Genomic DNA, 22,410 nt, shown 5'->3' on the forward strand with positions numbered 1-22,410 from the left:
TGTTATGAGATTATTCACAGTTAAATGAAATGCAAATAAGAGAACAATATGACATCTTGACAAGTGAAATTGGTTTCGTTTTAAAGGAAGTTAAAATAAATCTAATAATCACTATCAGGTGAAATGTCTGGGCAAGTAAGTGAAAAAGAAACAGTGCTGATGCGATGTTAACCTAGAGGAAAAGTGTTCACAAACATGTGAAGAGAGCAATCAACTCCTACAACAGCAATTCATTGTCTGCCACTAAGAATACAGATGTTTGCCTGGAGATTACTATCAAAGACATGGCCATTACACTGTAAGCAAAACGTGCAAGGGAAGACTTCTCCAGGATTTATTAGGTGTTAACCTAAGAAGGCCGTTGGGATGTGAGGAGAGGCAAGTGCATCTGCAGCAGACACGTGAGGTACAGCAGGATCCTGCTCACCACTCTGCTGAATACTCACTTGCAGGAGTTCCTGTGGCAAGGGACAGCTTGCTGCTTTAACTGTGTGGGGTTTGGAGTTCATTTACTAGAAGCAGACAGCAGAAAGTGTATGCTTTTGGACTCCAGTCCCCAGATTCAACCCCTAGAGAACAAAAGCAACCTGGTGATGAACTAATTTGGTAACATAAAACAGCACCAAAAAGCCATTTTTTTCCCAGTCTGGGAAGGACTATGACCTAGGGGAGAATATAATTCTTGACTCCCAACCTCCTACAGCTGTTGCTAAGCTAACACTGCTGATTTACTCCTCTCTCAGGCCCAGTTCTGAAGTCACAGTGCAATGATACATTTTTGATTGATGCTGTACCAAGGCCCCAGCCCTAACGGAGAGCCCACATTTCTGATGTACCATTAATGCATTTCCAGCAAAACAGGAAAAGGACTGCAGCTTTTGCAACTATTAAAACAGGCACTCCTTGACACTGGCCAACATTCAGGCTTGATATAATTCCTTGCAGTACGAAGCAGTGGATTAGTGGATGCTGACAAGATCTGGAAGGACTTGGCTGAATTTACTAGTTTGGAAAGTCCTAACATGGGCAATTGCATCAAAAATATTATAGGTTCTTTTACTTAAGACTTCAATACAAAAAAACCTATCAGTTGTACCTTTTGTTGATCCAGATGTCAAAAAAAGAATTCCTCACTACGTGCATAATCTTGACACTGTGCTTAAAAATAAAGTTGTTAATTAAAGTTCGTATGCAGAACTTCCTATCAGCAGCTGTTGAGCAGTGATTTCACTTGTGACACTGACAGTTTGAGGGCCTGAACCCAAAAAATGGGAAATCAGTTCACAACCTGTTGTACACAGACTTTAAAGGGAGGGTTTGTTAGAAATGTATACACATCCTCATGCACTGGGAAATAAAAATAAAAAGACTAGAAAATTTCTCATGCATTTCCAGGGTAAGAACTACAAAACCCAATGCAATCCCAGATGAATTCAACAAAATCATTTCCATGGTTTCAGGTGTATTAAGGATAGACACCCAAAAATCAGCTGAAATGGGTGACGATGCAAAGACCCTTCTCCAAACATTACAGCATATGAACTATTCGCTGAAGAATTTGCCCTTTTTTGTTTCAATTTTCCTCAGGTTTTTACACAGCCAAGTTCTACTGGCACGATTTACTAAATACTAAAATGAAGTAACTTGCAAATTACCTTGCTTAAGAGGGAGCATTCATGCCAAAGAACGTACCTGATACTAGAATTCTGCTTTTGTGCTTTTAAACACAGATCTTTATCAAACTGCCACTGTCCCCTGCCTGTCCCTTCCTGTGATCTCCTCATCCTTCAAAGTGCCACAGATTTTTTCATAACAGATTATACCTCATTACTATTTCCTATGAATCTGACACCATATTCCTGTAGCCACCCTGAGACAAACTGTCAGCAGGTCAGCAACTTACACGTGCACATGCATCCTTTGCCAAGGGAAGACTAAACAGTCTGCTACGCTGTGAGATGTGACCAGCACGTAAGAAACCAAGCCTGCTCCCTGACCTAATGCAAAGAAATACATATTAATCATTTAGTGGATGACAAAAGAATGGTATCTTTCACTGTTCATTTCTGTCCCTCATGGGGGCTGCACAAGCCACAGTGCCAGTATATTTATTCTGCCTGAGGAATGTAAGCCAAGCAGAAAACTAAAGTACACGTTTCTTCTTACATTCCAGACATGTAATTCACACATGTGAATTCCTTTCCCTGCAATGCTGTGAAGCCACAGGTTTCAAAGCAGCCACCTGGGTGTCTGCAAGACATAATTCATAACTGCACTTGGGGGTGTATACTACATTGTAGTGTCCAAATCACATCTAAATAAAGCACATATAACCTTTTTAGAAATAGTTTCTTCTTCATTTGCAAAAAAAAAAGCAAATCAGTTCCTAAATGTTTAGTTTGTAGATAAATATTCAATTGTGACAGAAACCTGAAAACACTCACTAACATTTTGGAACTTAAGTCCTGGACTTTCAAAACACTTCACCTTCCCGTACGCTGGAACTCAGTACACCTTTGCCTCTTCAACAAGCGACCTGCCTATAAGCCTCACCTGAGCCTAATACATATCTGAACTTCAGGCTTGTATTGATCACGAAAGCCTACGGAGACTACAGAGTCCATCAGATATTGTTTCCCAGCCTACAGCTGGCTGCAGCTTTAGTTCCCATTACTTTTTCATGAAATTTCATACCTAAAATTATGTGGATTTAGTGAAATGCTTCCATTAAAAATATTGGAAAATATATATTCAACAAGAGCTGCTGCTCCTGTCTTGTCGCATCTCATCAATCATCAGGAGAGCAAAGGTCTCAGAAAATATTTCCTATGTATCTTTAAAGTTGTTTGGGAGGATGGATTTTATTTTGTTGCCACTGTACATCTTTACTGAAAGCTCTCTGTCTCTCTGCCTCCAATTATGTCTTGTTTGTGTTCAGAGATAAGACTTTGAAAGTATAAAACAGTGTAACTGGAAAGCAAGACCCATGGAGCAGCAGGATCTCTAATTGCTGTTACTCTGGAAAAAAACCAAAAAAAGTCTAGCCTTCTCTCTCTGATCAAGGGAAAATACCCTAATTAACACATACATCAATTAAGGAAATATTTGGTCCTTCTGAGACAGATTGGGGTTTTTCATGTGCATTAGAGTAACAGAGTGCAGTTTCATGCAGTGTACAGCCAGGATGTACTGTTAGATCACCTAACTCTGATTAACTGTGTTTGTTAGGTAAGTTTTACAGTGTAGGCCAAAGTTAAACTACTTTTCAGGTCAAAATCAGAGAGCAGGAGAGACCGGCTAACTGGGGACCTTGCAATACTGAGGGAGCGACTGGGGGAGGCTCTCACAGCTCACACACCTGAACCATGAGGTATTTTGAAGCGGTGGGTGGAGAGACACGTGTCCATATGACTGGGGGAAGCAGGAGCTATGGGACAATGATGGAAACTGCTCAATCCCAAATCTGCCAGTCAACCCAATGTTGACAAAAGATCACTCTCAGAACACCACTGGCTGCTGTCTTCCCAGCATCCACCCACATCAGGCCTCTGCTCCTGGACAGCCCCTAGCAGATCCAGGTAAAGGGATAGCCATGTATCCTTTCATTTTGATCTGAGGAACACTCCCAGTAAGTCCAAAAGTAACCTTATAACTTATGGCACATTAATACCAAGAGGTAAAAACATTTATGAACTCTAACAGTCTCCAAGCAGACTCTGAGAAATAAGAGTAAATAGTTGATTGCACTAGAAGTAGGGAAGCTTATACAGGAGGCAATGGTGAAACAAAATATCTGGCCCAGAATTAAAATAATTATAAGCCCATTCTAATTATATAAATTATCGTGCTGTACATCAATTAGAAGGACAGCCATTCTTTTCACTTCAAGAGACATATTTTTGTATGTAGATATTTATAAACTAAAAATATAAACAAAAATGTTATGTTTCCCTTAAAGGGTATTTTTTCATCTACTGCTCAAGAGGAAACCTTTTCTGAGGAGCTAGAAAACCAATACTTAAGAAACAATAGGGAAAGAAAAAACCACATGCAGGATGGGGATGGGGTGGAGCAACCTTTTATATGTATAACTGATCTCTCCCTTTTGTTTATTTTTTTTCAATGACATCTGCTAGGCAGAGACAACTCCTGTTATTTCCATTAACATCAAATTAAGTAGCTAAAGATAGGACTTCTGAATTGAGAAAGTGATGTCATACCTGTAAGGGCCGCTTTTGTTGTCAGTTGGTGGGAGAGGCAGTATTCAGGGTGAGTGGTAGATACTGGTTTGGAACTACATCAAATGGGTAAGCTTTCCATTAGAGCCTGTGAACACTCCTGTTCTGGCTTATCTTCTACTCTAATCTCAGCATGCAAGTAGCTTCTTCAAAACCACTGTCTGGCTATGCTGTGTTCAGATCATCTCTACAAGGTAACAGCCCCTTTCAGGTCTGGATCCAGTGTCTCTGCTTTCAACGCACCTCTGACTATCCCATTATTATCCTCGCAGGTGAAACACAGGCAACTTTGATGAGTCATTACTACAGTTCAAACTTCAGCACCTGGCTTCTATTCCAGCAATGTGTTTTGGAACAAATGGAAGCTGGGATTCAGCAAGGAATCCTCAGACACTCAATTGTTTCTTCATTTATTTTTTACCAGAACATATGTAGTAAGAAACACTAAGCAAGCCAAACCAAGACCCAATGATGTTAAATTCTAGTGTCATTAAAACTGCCAGCTCCATTTTGTTTAAATTCAGAAATGTAAGGAACAAATTCCCTCAGAAGTTCACCAGGCTTTTCAACTTCATATAAACTTCCTTGCAGTTTGTCTCAGTCTTTCATTCTCACTGTCATGACAGGATTCCATCTGTTCAACAAGACCAAGGTTTTTTAAATCTAGGGAGCATGTGAGGCATTAAAATGGGCATTAAAGTGAGGCATTAATTGAATGCTATTTCCTATGGGAAGACAGCAGAATAATGCAATACTAGAAAAATTTGCTAGAGGAGCTTACTTTGCACCAAAGATTTTATATATACATATATATATATACACACATGCAGATAACTCCCATTATATATTTGAGTGTGTCTATGTGTGCATTCTGTGTGAACACCATTAGTTTAAAGATGCTGTTTTTATACTGTGAAGCCCAAAGCTGCAAGCATCCCTTTTAAGTACTTACTGCTACAGGTCCAGCATCTTATAGGTCATACGACTCCTGAGAGTGCCTAATCTTGGCACAACTGCTGCCCACTGATGTATTCTGAGAACCAGGAGTGCTCCAGGAGTCTCATTTATTTGGGACAGTGCCATTGCCCTTAATTTTAATAACCCATCTGAGTTGGGTGGGGGTCCAGTACTTCTCAAATTTAAAGACTCTTCTAGACTAATTAATGATGCTTTTGAGACAGCCCATTGGCTTTCTTTGCATATGATGAAAAGGTTTTCAGATAGTATCAGGGTGGAGGTTTTATTCATTTGGCAGAGAAGTTTTTGGCCATTACTTTGTGTTATTTTAAAGGGCTAAAGCACCTGGTCATAATTAAATACATAGATTTTCCACTAGGCTGACAATATAGATTACACCAATGATTCTTGATAGTTCAAGTGATCTGAATTAAACCATCATAAGCAGTCATGAGTAGCAATATGAACTTTTACCATAGACATAGTGAAAATTAAGAATAGTGTTGTCCTAGTAGGAAACAAATCACCAGGAGGCTGAAGAGAGTATTTGAAATTTACAGCATTATTTGGAGTCCAAAGAACAAATAAATAAAACCTTATTAGTAAAATGAAGCTGCATTTTACACTCTAAAGCCCTCCATTTTAATGGGAAACAAAAGAACAAAGCTGTGAAATAGTTCAGCAGAACTATTCATCTGAATTATCTTCATTCCCTTTCCTTCATTTTTAAAATTTTATGAATATTGAAAAAAACTGAAGTGAGTTTTCAAAAGCAGCATGACTATAAACCATTCTAGGAGTGACAGCTGCATTGTTCTTGCACCTCTAGGTGAAAAAGACAGACAAGCTAATTGCCTTTGAAGTTGCAGGCTTTTTTTGGTACTGGATCTCTATTTGCTTCCATGACTGGTTTTTCCCAAGTTTTGAGGCTGTATACCTCAAAGTATATACAAATTAATTCAAAAGACAACTGTCTGCCAAGACTATTTTTCTTAAAACTTTCAATAAATAACCATAAACAGTGACCCCGACTTTTTCTTAGTGATTCAATACCATCAGGCTGTCCATTGTGAAGTACTTTAAAATAAAGGAGGTGGGGTTTGTTCTGTTTGATCTAGTATTTAAAAGCCACTGGACTGATGAGAATTGACACTTCTTTTTCTATTTTTTCCATGCAATGAGAATCTGAAGAAATTAATGGGAACATGTACCCTATGCAGAGATGAGACATAAATTGATCTCTCCAGGACCAGAGTCTCTGCTTCCTTCTGCCTCAGCTTTGCAATCTGTAAAATGTGCAAATGGTATTTATCTAAGGGCAGGGTTTGAATGATTAGTATCATAGAGTTATGGGACTTAGAGAAGAGCACCACAGAAGTGTAACACACCACATTTTTCCTCAATACTAAGTGGGACAAGACGAAACGTGTTAAAGGTTAACAAATAATTACTTGTGCAGTTGGCCTTTTAATGAGTTTTACAGTCTAGTTAAAGAATACTGGGGACAAAACTGCCAACCCATTTTGTGCTGAAATGAAATAATCAGGGCTTTGTACACAATCTATTTATTTTTTTTTTTTAAAAAGCAATAAATGAGGATTTCAGATCTATCACAGCAGCTTTATGTTATTCCCAATGAAAAAAAGCTTAATCTGGAATGAAGCATTTTGCTCAACTTCAAATGAGCTGTTTTTTGTTTAATGCCAGGTTAGTTAATGCTTCTTTTAGCCTCCTTTTTAATTTGGGTCACACTTGAAATTAAAAGTACAGCTGTGTAAAAAAGAAGTTTAAATGCTTCATTTAAGAGCTGTCAAAACAGTATTTCTACATCTCCATTTTTTTGTTGTGTTTTCCTGACTGGAAATATCCACAAAATGCTTCTCAAATAAAGTTTTTGCCTATGAAAGATTATTTTAGCACTAATAAAGATTATTTTGCTCAGTTGACCAGGATAAATAAAAGCTTAAATTTAAACCAAGAGTCAATATTTTTTCAGACTATTGTCCTTGTAGCATCTCTTGTCCTTTTAGCATCTCTTCAGTTCTTGAAAAGACAGTCAGGTCTTCCTACCCTGCGCTCTATCTCCGAACGCAGGCAGCATGTTTCCTCTGCCCTCTTGGCTGCTATGCAAACCACTTCAGGCTCAGGGTGACTGTTTAGCACTTTTTCTTGCCAACTAGTCAAATGGACCAGGTTAAGACTGAGCTGACAGAATGAGCAGAGATCCTTTCTCAATTGCAAGGACAATCATGTGTTCACTCAAAGCAGCTTCAGCCTTTCAGAGGAGCTGCAATTACTTGCTGGATTAATAAAAACAGGGATGGCAAGTTTGTGATTTTTCTCTGCCTACCAGTGCAGAGTCCTTACAATTTTCAGTGTATATGGTGAAGCTGCAATGCTTTCTACATCTCAAATGCTATCTCAGAAAACAGGTACAGTACTTGGCTATGAATAGTGTACCTTGTAGCAGTATTTTCAGCACTTTGGAAATATATAAACCTATGTAACATAATTGAAAAGTAAAGTATTAAGTTATCATGGATGAGGTAGGGAGGAAAGACTTCAGAAACTAAAGTAAGCATTATAAAGGGTGAAGGACTGCCTCTAGAATGCTTTTCCTCTCCCCACCAGACCTCAACACTACTATTTTATTTAGATCCCTCAGGATGAAAATATCAAATGATTGCTACAGTTATCATTTGTACTGTTTCAGGGATACAGTAATTATGCTTTATGGTACAGCTTTTTTGCAAATGCCTTTTAGTGGGGGGAAAGGGAAAATTAAGAGGAGCTTTCCCTCTGAAGAGAGACCATCATGCTGATCATAATCTCATCACAGACTTATAGAGCATCACAAACCTAATCAGCCATAATGCACTTAGAAATTTTGTGGGAGAAACCTATGACTTTAAGGCACACCTGAGAGTTCTTTTGTGTGTGCCTTTTTTCTAGCTAGCTAAGGTTTACAGCAGGATATTGATCACTGGTTACATCTTACATTCTCAGTCTGCTCCTGGTGGGTCACTCGATTTGCTAGTGCAGACACACACTCCTAGGATCTGGCTGTTCACTAGCTTTAATGTTGTCCCAAACGAGGGAACACCCAGTAGTGGCTGGCATTTTAGATGCCCTCCCCAAATCCATCTTCCAGTTCAGTTTCCCTTTAAGAATCCATGTGGGAGCTCTTTAAGACCATGGTATGCTCATGGTCAGTAGTTAATTTAAAAACATGCTCCTGATTGCAACTAAAATCTTAACACAGACATGCTCATTTAGAGGCAGGATACCACATTGGGCTGTCTATCACTCTGATCCAGTATTTTTTTTTAATGACAGGCCTTGTGAAACGTAACAGGAACTATTTTTATCGTTTTGTTTTCTGAACAAACTCTTGCTTTACAGTGAGAGAGTTTTATTTTATTTTTATTGCTATGAAAAAGGTAGCTCCTGCTTCTGAAAGATGACATTTCTGTTTGTAGATTTAAAAGACATAATGGAAAAATATTCCCATTCAGAGAAGTAGTTTTTAACTGTGGGAGCTAGAAAGATAGTTTATGAAATATTTTTGTTACCTTTGTGGTTTTTCTTTTCTTTAAATAATGGTGATGAAGAAAGAGTTTGTTCGAAGGTTCCCAAGCAAGCCACTAGATAATGACAAATGCTTACAAATTACACAATTAGAAACCAACATTTGTATACCCTTATATTTTTATGAAGCAGTGTATTACATAGAAATAAAAAAATCTCTACATGTAGAAACTACAGTAATTGCAATATCCATAGCATGCACACTGACTACAAACTACAGCCTAGGGACAGAGGAATTTCTTTCCAGTTACTATTCTTAAATTTTACAGCCAAAACTCCTGCTCTGTCTTACCATCACACACTCCTGGAAATTATATTCTCCAGAATTAATCTCATTATAAACAAATAAATAAAGGGACAAGTGTCACCAATGCTTAGCACACTAAACTGCTACTCCTTCCCCTCCTCTTTGTTTACGTACTGCTATTTTTTACTTGGGCATAATTACTGGATTCTTCAACTGCTGGTACATGTTTAAAAAAAAAGGAGACTGAAGACTCTACCTGTATTAATATTTTAACATTTTTCAGGATCTCTGAACTGCTTGAAAATATCAATACTGAAGGAACATTTTTTCCTTCAGTATTGAAGGAAAAATACTGCAACAAAGCAGTAAATATTGCTTTGTTTTCAAGATGTTTTCTCTGCACAGTTTATGTGAGATCCTATTGTCCCTGCCCGTGGCAGTGGGGTTGGAACTAGGTGATCTTTGAAGTCCCTTCCAATCCACATCATTCTATGATTCTATTCAACCAAATTGGATCTAGTTGATGGTTTAGACTGCTGCTACCCATCTTAGTGACAGAGAGCTATCTAGCCTACCTAGCAGTTCATATTTCTAACTGCATAGGTATCTAAAGCCATGCAATGTCTCTTCAGTTACCATGACATTTCCTTGGATATTTAATTGTATCTGTCTTCATGAACTAAAAGGTGTAAAAAATGCAAACAGGCTAGAGACAAGGTGATCAGTTCTTGTCCCTTGCCAGCAAGTATACAAGCCAGAAGGACAGCAACAGGATCCTTTTTGCCACCTCTCTTTCCTGTCCCGTGATTCCTACATCTCTAGTTGGAAGGATTCTGTTTCAACAACATGGCAAGGAAAATGTTCTTACTTGAGTCAGTGTATGTTTTAGTAATTGGCTTATTTTTCTTTGTTCTGGAGATAAGAATAGCTCTCAAGCTGAGCAAAATTATTTGCCCTACACTTTTTTTTGGCGCGTGCCCCAACCGCCAGATTGCTGTGTAAACAATTTGTGACTAATTTCAGCTAGGGATGACTATTAGCCAGACTTTGTGTGACTTTGTAGATAAGGAGAGGGAGAGACAGAGTATTCTCTAGTCAGAGTGCATTATTATTTTAGATGGTTCTTCTCTGTCTCTAGGTAAGACATTTAAAATTGTGGACTTGGCCTGAGAAGATTCAGGAGTGAATATTTCTCTGTCCTCTCAGATCAGAATGCATTATACAGAATATTGGAAATTTATCTTGCACTTCACTACACTGAAGAAATGCCAGCTAATGCTAGTGTTAATAATACTTATCTAGCAGCCACAGTCAGCACCTGTGATCAGTAGAGTGTCATTACATTTATTCCCTATAAAAGTAGCTAAATACTCATCATCTGAACCATTTCAAATTGCATTGGCAATACAAAATACATTATAGGGAACAATCATACTCTGATGGGGATGGATTACAGAATTTATTGTGTCTATTCCATCTATAATTTCCATGATGGCTTCTTGAGTGACTTACACTGCACTAATCTGCTACTCCATAGTAGAAATGGATTTAGAGCAAATCTTTCTCCACAGGTGGCATTTCCCAGTAATGAATTCTGCCATTCAATTATATAATCAGAGTAATTTCTTCACGTTAAAAAAAGACCCCATCTTGAGTGGCACATAAATTACCACTGGGTTAAATTAGTGCTACTGCCAGGGTTTTGAGATTTCTCCAGTTGACAGTACTGGTAACGATGAGGAGAAAACATGTCATCCCAAAGATTTTTCAACTTTATTTTTCAATCTTTTCACACTGGCTTCGTTCTGCTTGCTTATATGGTAATGTCTGCCTTGGGTATCTTGCAAATTATTACACTCAGAGCCACCACAGGAGATTCTCAGGGCCGTTAACTTCTGGGTAGAAATGTGCACCTTTGCTGAAAAATCACCAGTTGAATCACACAGGAAGAAAGAGTAAAGGAGAATTTGACACTAATGAAATTCTTGGTTTACAAATGGTAATAATCTTTTGGTAAGTATACCTCTCAGTTTGATTTACCCTTCTTCATCAAAGCTAGCACAGCATTAGAGAATTCACAAAATCAGAGGTCTCTGCTGAGTACATATACACAGGCAATGGTGAGAATACCTACAAATATTAATTTGTTAATGGTAGAGTTAGTGCCATGATGAGACCTCGAATAAAACAAACAAGATACATATGGCTTGCAGTTACCATTAATGAATTCCTAAGTATTTTGTACCTGATATGCCACCCTTTCAATGAAATAAATAATCCAGTTTAAAAATCCATGAAAAATAGAGACTTTTACCTCCTTAATTACAGATGAATTGAGGAAACACAAAATAATACAAATAAGGCTAGTTGCAAAGGAGACAAAGGGACAAGTATTACTGGAAACAGAAATCCATCTCACTGTTTTCTAAAGCAACTGTAAAGCTTTCAAATGTCACAGGTTTCCCACCACAGATAGAACCACAGCAAACTGAAAGTGTGTATATATACAGATGAAAGTCATCTGTATACAGTTAAGAAACATCATTCTTCCAGAAAGCAGCCTCAATTACACTAGTAGTCTGGGTAACAGAGTTGGACACTGGTGCTACATCTCACTACGTATCGTACAGTGCTGAGCACACTTTAGCCACAGCAAGGTGCAGCCCCAACATGCATGTTGTCTTATCACCAGATTACCACCACTTCATGTAGACTATTTGAATTCCTCTCTATTACACCTTTAAGTTTCAATCTGAAGAGAAAGAATGCAGCCAGGAAGTCTTTCCTTGTCACATTTCCATCGTGCCTTTCACTTTTAAATAGTTTTTTAGAGAATGGGAAGAAGAGTCTTCTGAACATCTGTTCATAGCACAAGAAGTGTTGTAGAGAGTCTGCCCCACTGATCCTCATTACAGCTACTTACAGCCATTATCTATGTGTTTAATTACCCGGTGGAGAAAACAAACATCTGAAACATTACTCCTCTGTTCCCAGCCCCATAACATTTTACCAAGTTAATTAAGTCAGTATCTGTTCAGACCCCTCCGAAACTTCGGACTAAAACAAAGGACTATTCTTTGAGCCCAAATGTTTCCTGTAAGGACATTTTTCACTTGACAGACTTTTTTGGAATCTAAGTCATGTTCCTTGTCCCTAGAGCCAACTCATCAAGCAAGTTGTTTGAGGCACCTTTGACCCTAATTATGGGACATATTCAGTGGGGACCCACCTAGGGACTGTGACATAATGCTTCACAGATTCTCTGTGATCCAAACTTTTACCTTTCAGCACACAGCCCTGCAAGAATTGCAGTGCATTTTTAGAAAAGCAGTCAGTTTTGATTGATGCCTTTTTTTTAAAAACACCAGATCCTCCAGAGAAAGAAAATTCACAACAGACAGTTAAGAAATACTTTAGGCATACAGAAAATTGCTTCGTGGATTTAGGCAGACTGTCTAAGATCATGAAGGAGGACAGTAAATTCACGCTATGGAAAGTTTCTATTCAAGACTCTCTCTATTGAAAAGTTAGAAGAACATTTTAAAAAATGGTAATGCACTGAACAGAAGAGAGAGAACATCACTGTTATGTTCAAGCCAGCACTGGAGAAATATCAGGTCACCAAGGGTTAACAAAGTTATGAGAGTAAAAGCAACCAAGAGGGCACAACACAAAAATACACTGTGAAAGGGATAAAATTCATGGGGTATCAGTTTTTGCAGCCTTAACATTTTTTTTACATCATTTTCAAGAATTGTGTGCTAGGTTTTACAAACACAAGGTAAGGGGAAAACTTTAACTACGTTAACAAAAAATTCTACATCAATCAAATTACCTCTTTAAAATCAATTTACTGTTTACCTAAAGCTGCTTAGTAAAAATGTTTATGCACCTTTTATACATATTTCAGTTTGACATGTAAAAATTAAAAATTTAGTTAGTCTGTATTTATTATCTATGTATTATTGAGCATATAAAACATGATACTTTTTATATTCCTTCGGTAGCTGAACTCTGAATAACATTATTACTTATATATGAATAGCCCTGTTTATAAAGCTGAGGTTGTAGTCAAATATTTAAAGAACCAAATAAATGCTGTAGAAAACCAATGAAGATGGTAGAATCAGACAGCCATCTAGTAGGATTTACTGTTCATTAACTCTTGCTCCAATGGAGTTCATTAAAGTGTTCTAAATATCAGTGCAAATCCTGCCTCTTTCTTTTTTTATGTTGAAAAAATGAGTGTTTATGTGTGTAAAATTTCTTCCCAGGTTTTTGGTCTTATATGGCACACTTTTGCCTTTGTTTTTGTTTGGTTTTTATTATCTAGGCCCCTTCATCAGTCAGCAGCAGTCATTTGAGGATGAGCTCTGCATATTTCTCAAAAAATTCTGTAAGATGTTGTTATGACACAGTTTGGATGAGGGTTTTCATTAAAATACAAAAAAAACCCCAAACAACTCTGACACATTCACCCAGACTTTTGAAATCTGTCCTGCCACCTCTGAAATATGCTGTGGACGACATTAAAGCAGTGATTCACTTTATTGTTTTCTTAACTGTTTGCACATATATTACTCTAAGTAAGTGTCCAAATATCAAAAATATATGAGCACTTGCCAAATGACCCAGTTAAAAATATACAGTGTCAAATAACTACTTATCTCTGCTGACTATCCACTAGTGATGTCTATTTCGCTCTATCACACTAGTAATTGAAGTTCACATCACATGTGCTGTGTCTGGGCTTTTGGACTGTCTGACTAGAAGCAAAATTGTCAATGTGGTGAGGAATTATCTTCATAAAAAAAGGAAGCAAAACATCTGAGGGAGGGTTGGTTTTTGTTGCTGGGTCTTGGTTTTTTCGCTTAGTTCTTGCTCGGGTTTGTTGTGGGTTTGGGGCTTTTATGGGGTTTGTTTGTTTTTAATTTTGTGCATTTGACACAATGTGTCAGGGAAGGGAATGAATGCATAACAGCACTACTGGACAGCTTTCCTTATAAAAAAGTGCTTCTAGTAGTTATGGAGTCTACCAGCAGCATTGATTCAGGATCTGCATGACCAATTAATCAAAGAGGTCCTGGTCCAAGTACCGACTGGAAGAACCTTCTGATACCTGAATGAGATAAAGGTGAAGGCTGAATAAACCTGTACAAAAATGAGGATGAAATGTACACAACAGGACTAAACTACTGATAAAATTACTAAGAGGGTGACATCAGCCACAGAGCCACCAATTAATGATGGCTTCATAGGAATGAAATACACTGTTCCTCAGCATTCAACACTCATCTTCCTTGAAATTCACTTAGTGCACATGATGTAGCTCTTCTGTTTACACTCAAGAAGTTCTTGCTTGTGTTTTCTGCAACACTTACTCATGCTGGTAGTGCAATAGATGACACCTATCTTAAAAAGATTATCAGTCCTGTGTGCATGTATATTGCATCTTGCTGATACAGTAGACTCAGGATTGGTTTATATTGTTTTCAGATTTTTACAGCTTTTCAGCCACAACTGCATATATTTTCCATAAATATTGAGGAAAGTAAGCTATAACCTTGATGTTTGAAAGAAGGGCATAAAACAATGAGCAGATGGAAGATTTTTAGTAGTTTCTTTTTTTCCTTCTTGAACTGAAACAGGTGACTTTTCAAATATTCTTGACACAAAATCTAATACCCTTCTCTGATAACTGGCGTTACTCTCAGCCTTTCATTTTGTTCTTTCAATAAAAATACCATTACCCTGGGAATGTCTCTTGCTTTATATTTTCATTGTTCTTTTTGTGAGTTTGGGCACTAAATTACTGACCAAAAGCAAGCTCTGTTCACTTGTGTGTTCCCCACATGCCCTCTCTTTCCCCTCCATTCAAAAGTCCAATTTTGCTTCTACTGAAATCAACAACATTATATTCATATTTTTTTGGGTAACAGCATCATGATGGCAGTGAGACATCACATCTGAAGACATTTCTTTTTCTCTATTGTCTATTAATTTACTGGCCACAAATACCTTCATTAAAATAAATATGAATTACATCTTCAGTAATATGGCTAAAATAATGAATGGTCTATGCACATCTTCATTCTATTTATAATTTTTGATCTGAAAAGTCAGTCTTGGGAATTACAGGAACACACTCTCCTATTAACTCATTCTATTAATGATCATCTGTAACTAGGATTCAGGTCACCTCAGAAACTGCCTGCAATAGGGAGAGGTAGCAGAAGTTATAACTTGGACTTTGGTTGCCTTTTTCCCCTCTTGTTTTTGGTTTTATTCTTTCTGTAGAAACTAAGGATTCTATAATCAATAAATAAATCTCCCTATATTTATATACAAACCCAGCCATCTTAATTTCATTGCTGTGACTACAGGAAACCTCATATGAATTTAACAACACTCAACATAGAAACAGGGGCTAGGGAAGGCAGGGGAAAACATGCCTAAGTTCCAAATTGTAAGTAAAGTTAGAACTGTCCACAGAACAGTTATTCTCTGAAAACACATATGTACTGTCATCCTTTAGAGGAACTGCCTCATTCCCCTCTGAATCATCAGGGGAGGACCTTCAAGCCTTTTTCACAGAAACACATGGAGAATCCTACCCAAAATATTAAGAAAAGTAAGTATTATGCTTGCAAACACCACCACAGTCTTTGATTCCACCTCAGGCACAATATGCCTTCTGACAGGTCCATTTAAACAGTTCACCTTGTGTTTTTATAGCCTCTCTCTGCTTCTAGTTATTACAAAAGTACATTAAGTCATTCTTCCTTCTGGATTCCAAACAGAATGCTTGAAGCCTTACAACAGCAAGTAATTAAAAATAGTCTTAAGTTCTCATTCATCATCAGCTTCCAAACTAATAAAGAAGCAACTCGATCTGAAATCCTTGCATCTTTTGATCCAGAGACAGAAGAGCACACCACTATGCCTCTCTCCAGTGGAAACAGCTGTCCACACCTAACTCCCCAATTAATGCCTTTGGCTGCATTGGAACAAAGTTCCTGTTCCAAGGATGTGCAAACAGCTGCACTTGTTTCATTTTTGTGAGACCCTCTATGGCTTCAATTTCAACTATAGACATGGTCCTTCTTTAATGGTTATACCAGTGGTTTGGTTTGAGAGAAAAAGAGCCTCAGTATGAAGGATGTACCATAATAATTTCATTTCATTCACTACCAAAAATATTAAAAATTTTTCACCTCAAATACCTCATTTAGAATCATAGTCTTTGAAATCTGTTATTCTGCAAAAATTAGGGGTTGTTTTGAAGCTTTTTTGACTGTAAAGAGCTATACTGTAAACATATAAAGGCAGATATTCATAGAAGTAAGTAGGAATCTGCTTAAGTGGATATGTAAATACAGCCAGCTCCCTTGCCTTCAGTGGATCTCTGTTAATCCATATACTAGAAGCTGGCAAGAATCTGCTTGACATATAAACAATACTAAGAAATGTGTATATTGCAGTCTATATGAATAAGTAGTACAAAAGCTATTTTTACTGATAAATGTAATTTATATATTACTGTATATGCTCAGACATATTTATAGTGGCATTTCTCTATTTTATGAATTAGACTCAAATATGTTTTTCTAAAATAGTAGTGTTCCTAAGGAAAGTGTTTAATTTAAGAATTAAAGGAAGGATCAGGATGAGAAAAACATTTTTTTCTGGTTTTTTTTTCCTTTTTAAGGGGCAATGAGGCAATGATACAGATAAGCTAAATACGATCAATTTTCTGAATAGCTGTATCATGACTTCTCAGTTTCATGCAGAAATGTGAAGCTTCCTCTCCTCAACCAGTAGCCAAATTCCCCATTTACCTCAGTGGCACCGTATCAGGTCTGTCAAAAAGCACAGTCCCCCTGCATTATACAACTGTTCAGAGAATATGTCTTGGGCCTTAAATCATCCTCAGCATTTGTCTGAGAAACAGCAACGTTAACAAGTCTCTTCTGCTTTCTAAACAGCAGGAGGCCCCTGCAAACTCTGTCAACAGCCCAGGAGTACATCCACACTGTGGAAGCAGAGAGAGCATCCGAATGAGAACCTGAGGCATGGATCACTTCAACACGACTGGTAAGGAGGTCTAGCATAGCACTGACATTATTCCAGAGCCTCACTGACACAGCAGAGCTGTGGATAACTACATTTACAGAGAAGAAATACAGTGCCATACAAATTGAGAAGTTGTTTTTTCCCAAGAGGACTTTACTGACTTACACAGGAAGAGAGATGCTCTACTGCAGTCTAAATACATTTCAACCTTTGTAAATCTGCAGCTACCTGCAGGACTTCGCGTCAGGAATTGCTTCAGATCACTGTGGGTGTGATCAGCAGGCCAGAAAACGAGCTGACAAGTAAGTAAAGTGAAGTCTACCAAGCGGTACATGGCACAAGAACATCGCACATCTGTGGAGGAACTTGATTCGTTCAGAAGTTAAAGTGAGTGCCTCTATCAGTAGCATTAGAGGTGAATATTAAGCTTACAAACAAGCCCTGTAAATACACTATGAAAATGATCAAAGCTGGCATAGTTTTCATTGCTCTGGTGACCCCAGGCAGGCAGGGGACCCTCCCCAAGCATAATCAGCATGCCGGTAAGCTCAGAGCCAGGCCAGGCCCTGGCCCCCCAAACAGGCAGGAGCTCTGCAGGTCACGAGGAATTCCTGCCACACCATGTCCTCAACTATTTTATTATAAAATAAAATAAAATAAAATAAAATAAAATAAAATAAAATAAAGTAAAATAAAATAAAATAGTGTATTGAAGCTATTGTGAACAGCAAGAGCTGAAGGAATAAGCTTATCTTTACTATTTGCAAAATTATTGAAACTATTTCCTGTTTATTTTGATGCTGTACAATACAATAGCTAGTGCTATTCATATTTCAATAGAGAATACTTTCCATAACAGACTACAAGCAATATATGGAGAGAGGTATGTAACTGGAAATTATCTGTTAATGAAAAGATGTGATTAAATTAGCCATCTGAATTATTAACTGTATTCAAAATTAATTGTTTCATTATTTTTTTCGTAACTTCTTAGTAGTACCAAACAGTACAGATCACATACATAGAATAAATATGGTATTGTATTTCTTGAGAAAAAAACACCTCTGATTTCAGAAATAATTTTATTTTCCTGAGCTTTCACGATAATCAAAGTATTTACTTGAATGATTTGTTTCATTCTTCACCAGCTAAAAGGGCAAGGCTGACAGCCTGGTGGCAAGATCATTAGTTTATAGTTTCTTCAGCTATGATAAACTGTAAGTGGAGAAATTAGACTAATATAAGAAATCAGGTTTCTTTATAATTCCAAAATGATTTGGAAATGACATACATGGAGCTTGATAGTCATTCAGGATGAAAAAGGTCATTGACCAGATGAGGCAAAATCATTGTTTGACTATTAGCATTTAGAAATTACCAAACGGAGTAGCAGTCATTTGGTTTTGCAGCAGGTTGTTCTCTGGTTTGTTATTTGTCTCACGTCTTTAGGAGTTTAAATCTTTCCATTAATTGCTGATTACACAGATAGCTGAAAAAGAAACAAAGCAATATGACACCGTTCGCTCACTCTGTGGTGCTCTAAAACAAAGATATCTAATAAAAATTATTTAGTGCTCTCAGCACCAGAAAATGTAAGCTGCTGAGCACCAGTATGAGCGAACTCTTAAGGAAGTTCCTCCTTGCACTGGCTGGGTGAGTGTGTTGGCTGGTGCAGCTACTGGATGAAGAGGAGGACTACAGATAGTCAGGATGGAGACAGATCGTTCATAGTAACATTCACTCATCATCTGCCTAGAATACAGTCAAGCAATCATCAAGAGAAATAACATGCATGGGGAAATATTTATATTTATTTTGAAAGTCAAAGATGGATCAGTGGCCTGAGTGCATCCTGGCAGTTTGGCTGCTAGGCTCAGGACCAAGTCAGGTAAAGGCACAAGTGTCCAGCTTAGGAGAGGCCTTTTTGAGGAAACTCCACTAGGAAATCTTAGCAGGGTCACCCCAAACGGTTCAGTAATTTGCTGTGTCTGTGTACTGGAGAGAGGATGTGCCATACAAATAAGAAAAATGTCCCTTCATAGCAGTTGCTTGTCAAATGCCTGTATCACCCTTTGCCTGCTCATCCTGTGCCCAAGTATCTCGAGTTTAGTTTTAGTGCTGCAAATGAGTGTGGCAGAGGTGTAATTTTAAGTGCACAAAGGTTTTCATGAACTGTAACACCCTTCATATGCTTGAAATTATACATATGTAGAAGAAACTTATTAAAAGATGGCATTAAAGATTAAGTTATTAGATTCAAAGGTAATCTCAGGAATGTTAGATTTAAAAACCCTTTGTAACAGCACTAAGTCCACCGTGCCAGCTCAGCAACCTTTGAGGAAATCCATCAGCCTTCATAAACACTCTGGTCTAGAAACCTGAGGTTCTTGTTTTTGCTGGTAGAAATATGCCCAACTCATGGAAAATTGCCTGGATAGTCATCTTTTTAAAACAGAAGGATAAAATGTAATAACAACAAGGGCTTCGTGGTCCCTCTTCTATATATTTTGGGCTTTATAGATATTTAGAAATAACAAAAAAAAAACATTTAGGCAATGTATGCTTAATTGTACATGTATTTGCCTAAAAACATGCAATGTATGGATGTGATTATGGAGTTCTATAAAGGCTAGAAGTAGCAATCTTGTACTAGAGAATGTACTTTTTCCGTATCAGTATCACTGAACTGTATCAAAACATGGGTGTAGATTGAAGGCCTGACATTACAGGCCTGATTCAGGGTTCTGCTAAACTGACCTGCTGGACTGAAGGAAGTGGGATAGATAGGAAATCAGATAGCTGCCAGCTTTGCATGGGCTTGCTTTCTCTTTGGGGATATAAGCAATCCTCTTGTTCATATTCTCTAGTAGAAACCCAAAGGACTGAAGCAACCTCCCTGTGAGGAAGCAGGCAACTCAGATGAATCTAATAAATTGAATTGGTTTATAGGGGGTAGTAGCACTTTTTCTAGAGGGTCTTTCCAAGGGCAAACAAAGCAATTCACATTTGGCTCAATAACATTTACTTACATAGCAGGGAAGAATAATTACCCTATTGCAGGAATGAGAGGTGAAATTTAATAGCTGAAGTTATTTTGTAGGTCAGATAAGATGATCATGGTAGTTCTTTTTGACCTTAAAATATATGGATCTGTGTTTTGAGCTGTAGAGGCCTTTCTAGATTTTTTTATATGTGAACTAAAAGTTGAACACTGTTTAGAAAGATTAGAAACACTTTTTTTTTTCCTCTCCAGTAAAGATGTGGTAGGAGGCAGATGCTGCTTTTCCCCACCCTTTTTAAAATCTCTGATTTCCTTTCAGACACAGAGTAAACTCTTTATCCCCTCAGGGTAATCACAATTTTAAAAGGCTTCTACCATATTTGATTGAATTGTTTTTCAGTAGATGCATCTAATGGATACAAATATGTATCATTCATTGATCTTTACAGCACATATTATATGGCAAAAAATAATGAATATGAGACACTAAACAGTATTTTACAGGTTCACATCAGATTAGTATGATAAAAGCAAAATGCTGAATGATGCAGTTTGGTTGTCTGTAAAATCAGGCAAGAGGAATGATTTTCTGGGATAACCCTTGAAGACCTCCTTCCCCTTAGCAGCACAGAGGAACAGGAAATGGGAGTTACAGTTAGTTCATCAAGAGTTTTCTCTGCCACTCCTTCCTCCGCAGGGGAAGGACTCCTCACACTCTTCCCCTGCTCCAGCATGGGGTCCTTCTTATGGGGCACAGTCCTCCATGAACTTCTCCAACGTGAGTCCATCCCATGGGCTGCAGATCTTCATGAACTGATCCAGGGTGGGTCTCTTCCACACGGTGCAGACCTTCAGGAATAGACTGCTCCAGTGTGAGTCCCCCAAAGGGTCACAAGTCCTGCCAGCAAAACAGCTCCGGTGTGAGGTCCTCTCTCTACAGGCTGCAGGTCTTGCCAGGAGCCTGCTCAAGCATGGACTTTCCATAGGGTCACAGCCCCTTCAGGTGACTCCACGGGCTGCAGGTGGAATCTCTGCTCCCCATCATCTTCCATGGGCTACAGGAGGACACACTGCTTCACCACGGTCTACTCCATAGGCTGCAGGGGAGTCTGTGCTCTGGTGCCTGGAGCATCTCCTCCCACTCCTTCTCTCCCATTTTTTCACTTCTCCCTCTGGCTGCAAAAAGTTGTTTCTGGGTTTTTTGTTTGTTTTCTTTTTTTTCAAATATTTACATCTGTGTATTTATCTACCTCTTCAGATCATGCTATTTTATTGCCCACTAACATAATCTGTAATCATTTAGAAACATCTAGACTACATATTTTTAGAACTTGTGGTCTCCTTAGTATACAACATGGGAAGTAATTTTCTTTCCTAAGTGATGACCAAGTGGTTATACCAAGTATTCTGGTCTTTTTGCACTGTGTAAGACCCTGAGACAAACCTGGGTGCCATCTGACTACATTATGTGTTTGAGCATGGAGACCATTTCACTGAAGTTAACACCAAAACTGAGCACAGCAGATATTTGAAAATACTGCACAACTCAAGCAGATGAGGATCTGAAGGAAGAAAAGACATGCAATTAAAGGTGTGAAACATATTTAGCCTGATTTTAGTGAGCTAAAGTACTTAGAATTCTTGGAAGAGGGTCATGGGATTTTAATGCATACGAAGATTTTTATGTTCATCACAGCCTACTAGAACATGAGTTTAGCAGTTAATTCCAGCATAAGATTGCTACTTATCAGAACAATTTCACTTCTATTTTTTCTCAATTCTACAAAACAGAAAACAAGTTTTCTGCAAAACCAGACCTTAAGAAATATATCCCAGTTTTGCATTAAGAAGTTACATTCAAATATAATACAATCAAGTAATCACCTATTATTAGCACTTGCTAAAGTCATGAATCTCGCTTTTGAAATGACATTTCAAACATGAATTATTGATCATAGTAGATAATTTCCATTTCAGAGGTCTTTGTCTTTCTGTTTTTCAGATTTTGCTGGGAAAAAAAAATGTTAGAGGGTGGGACAGTTTGTGAGACATTTCCTAGCAAATGTCTTAATAGAGTTTATATTTCTGACCAAACAACAGAACCAGTCAAAGCCTCTTTTGCTTAGGTTGGGTAATAAGTGATAATAAACTTTGTAAAATTAAAAGAAAAAGAAATACAATTAAAATATGAACAGGATGGAATGCATCAAATATGTACTGTGCTGTTCTGAGAACCTGAGTTCAAGCAAAGTTCAGTGGTTTACTGCTTCAGTGAAGAAAAACATGGGCATGGAATCAAGCTTGCA

Source organism: Gallinula chloropus (genome assembly GCF_964237585.1).
Source record: "Gallinula chloropus genome assembly, chromosome: 4".
NCBI classification, from domain to species: domain Eukaryota; kingdom Metazoa; phylum Chordata; class Aves; order Gruiformes; family Rallidae; genus Gallinula; species Gallinula chloropus.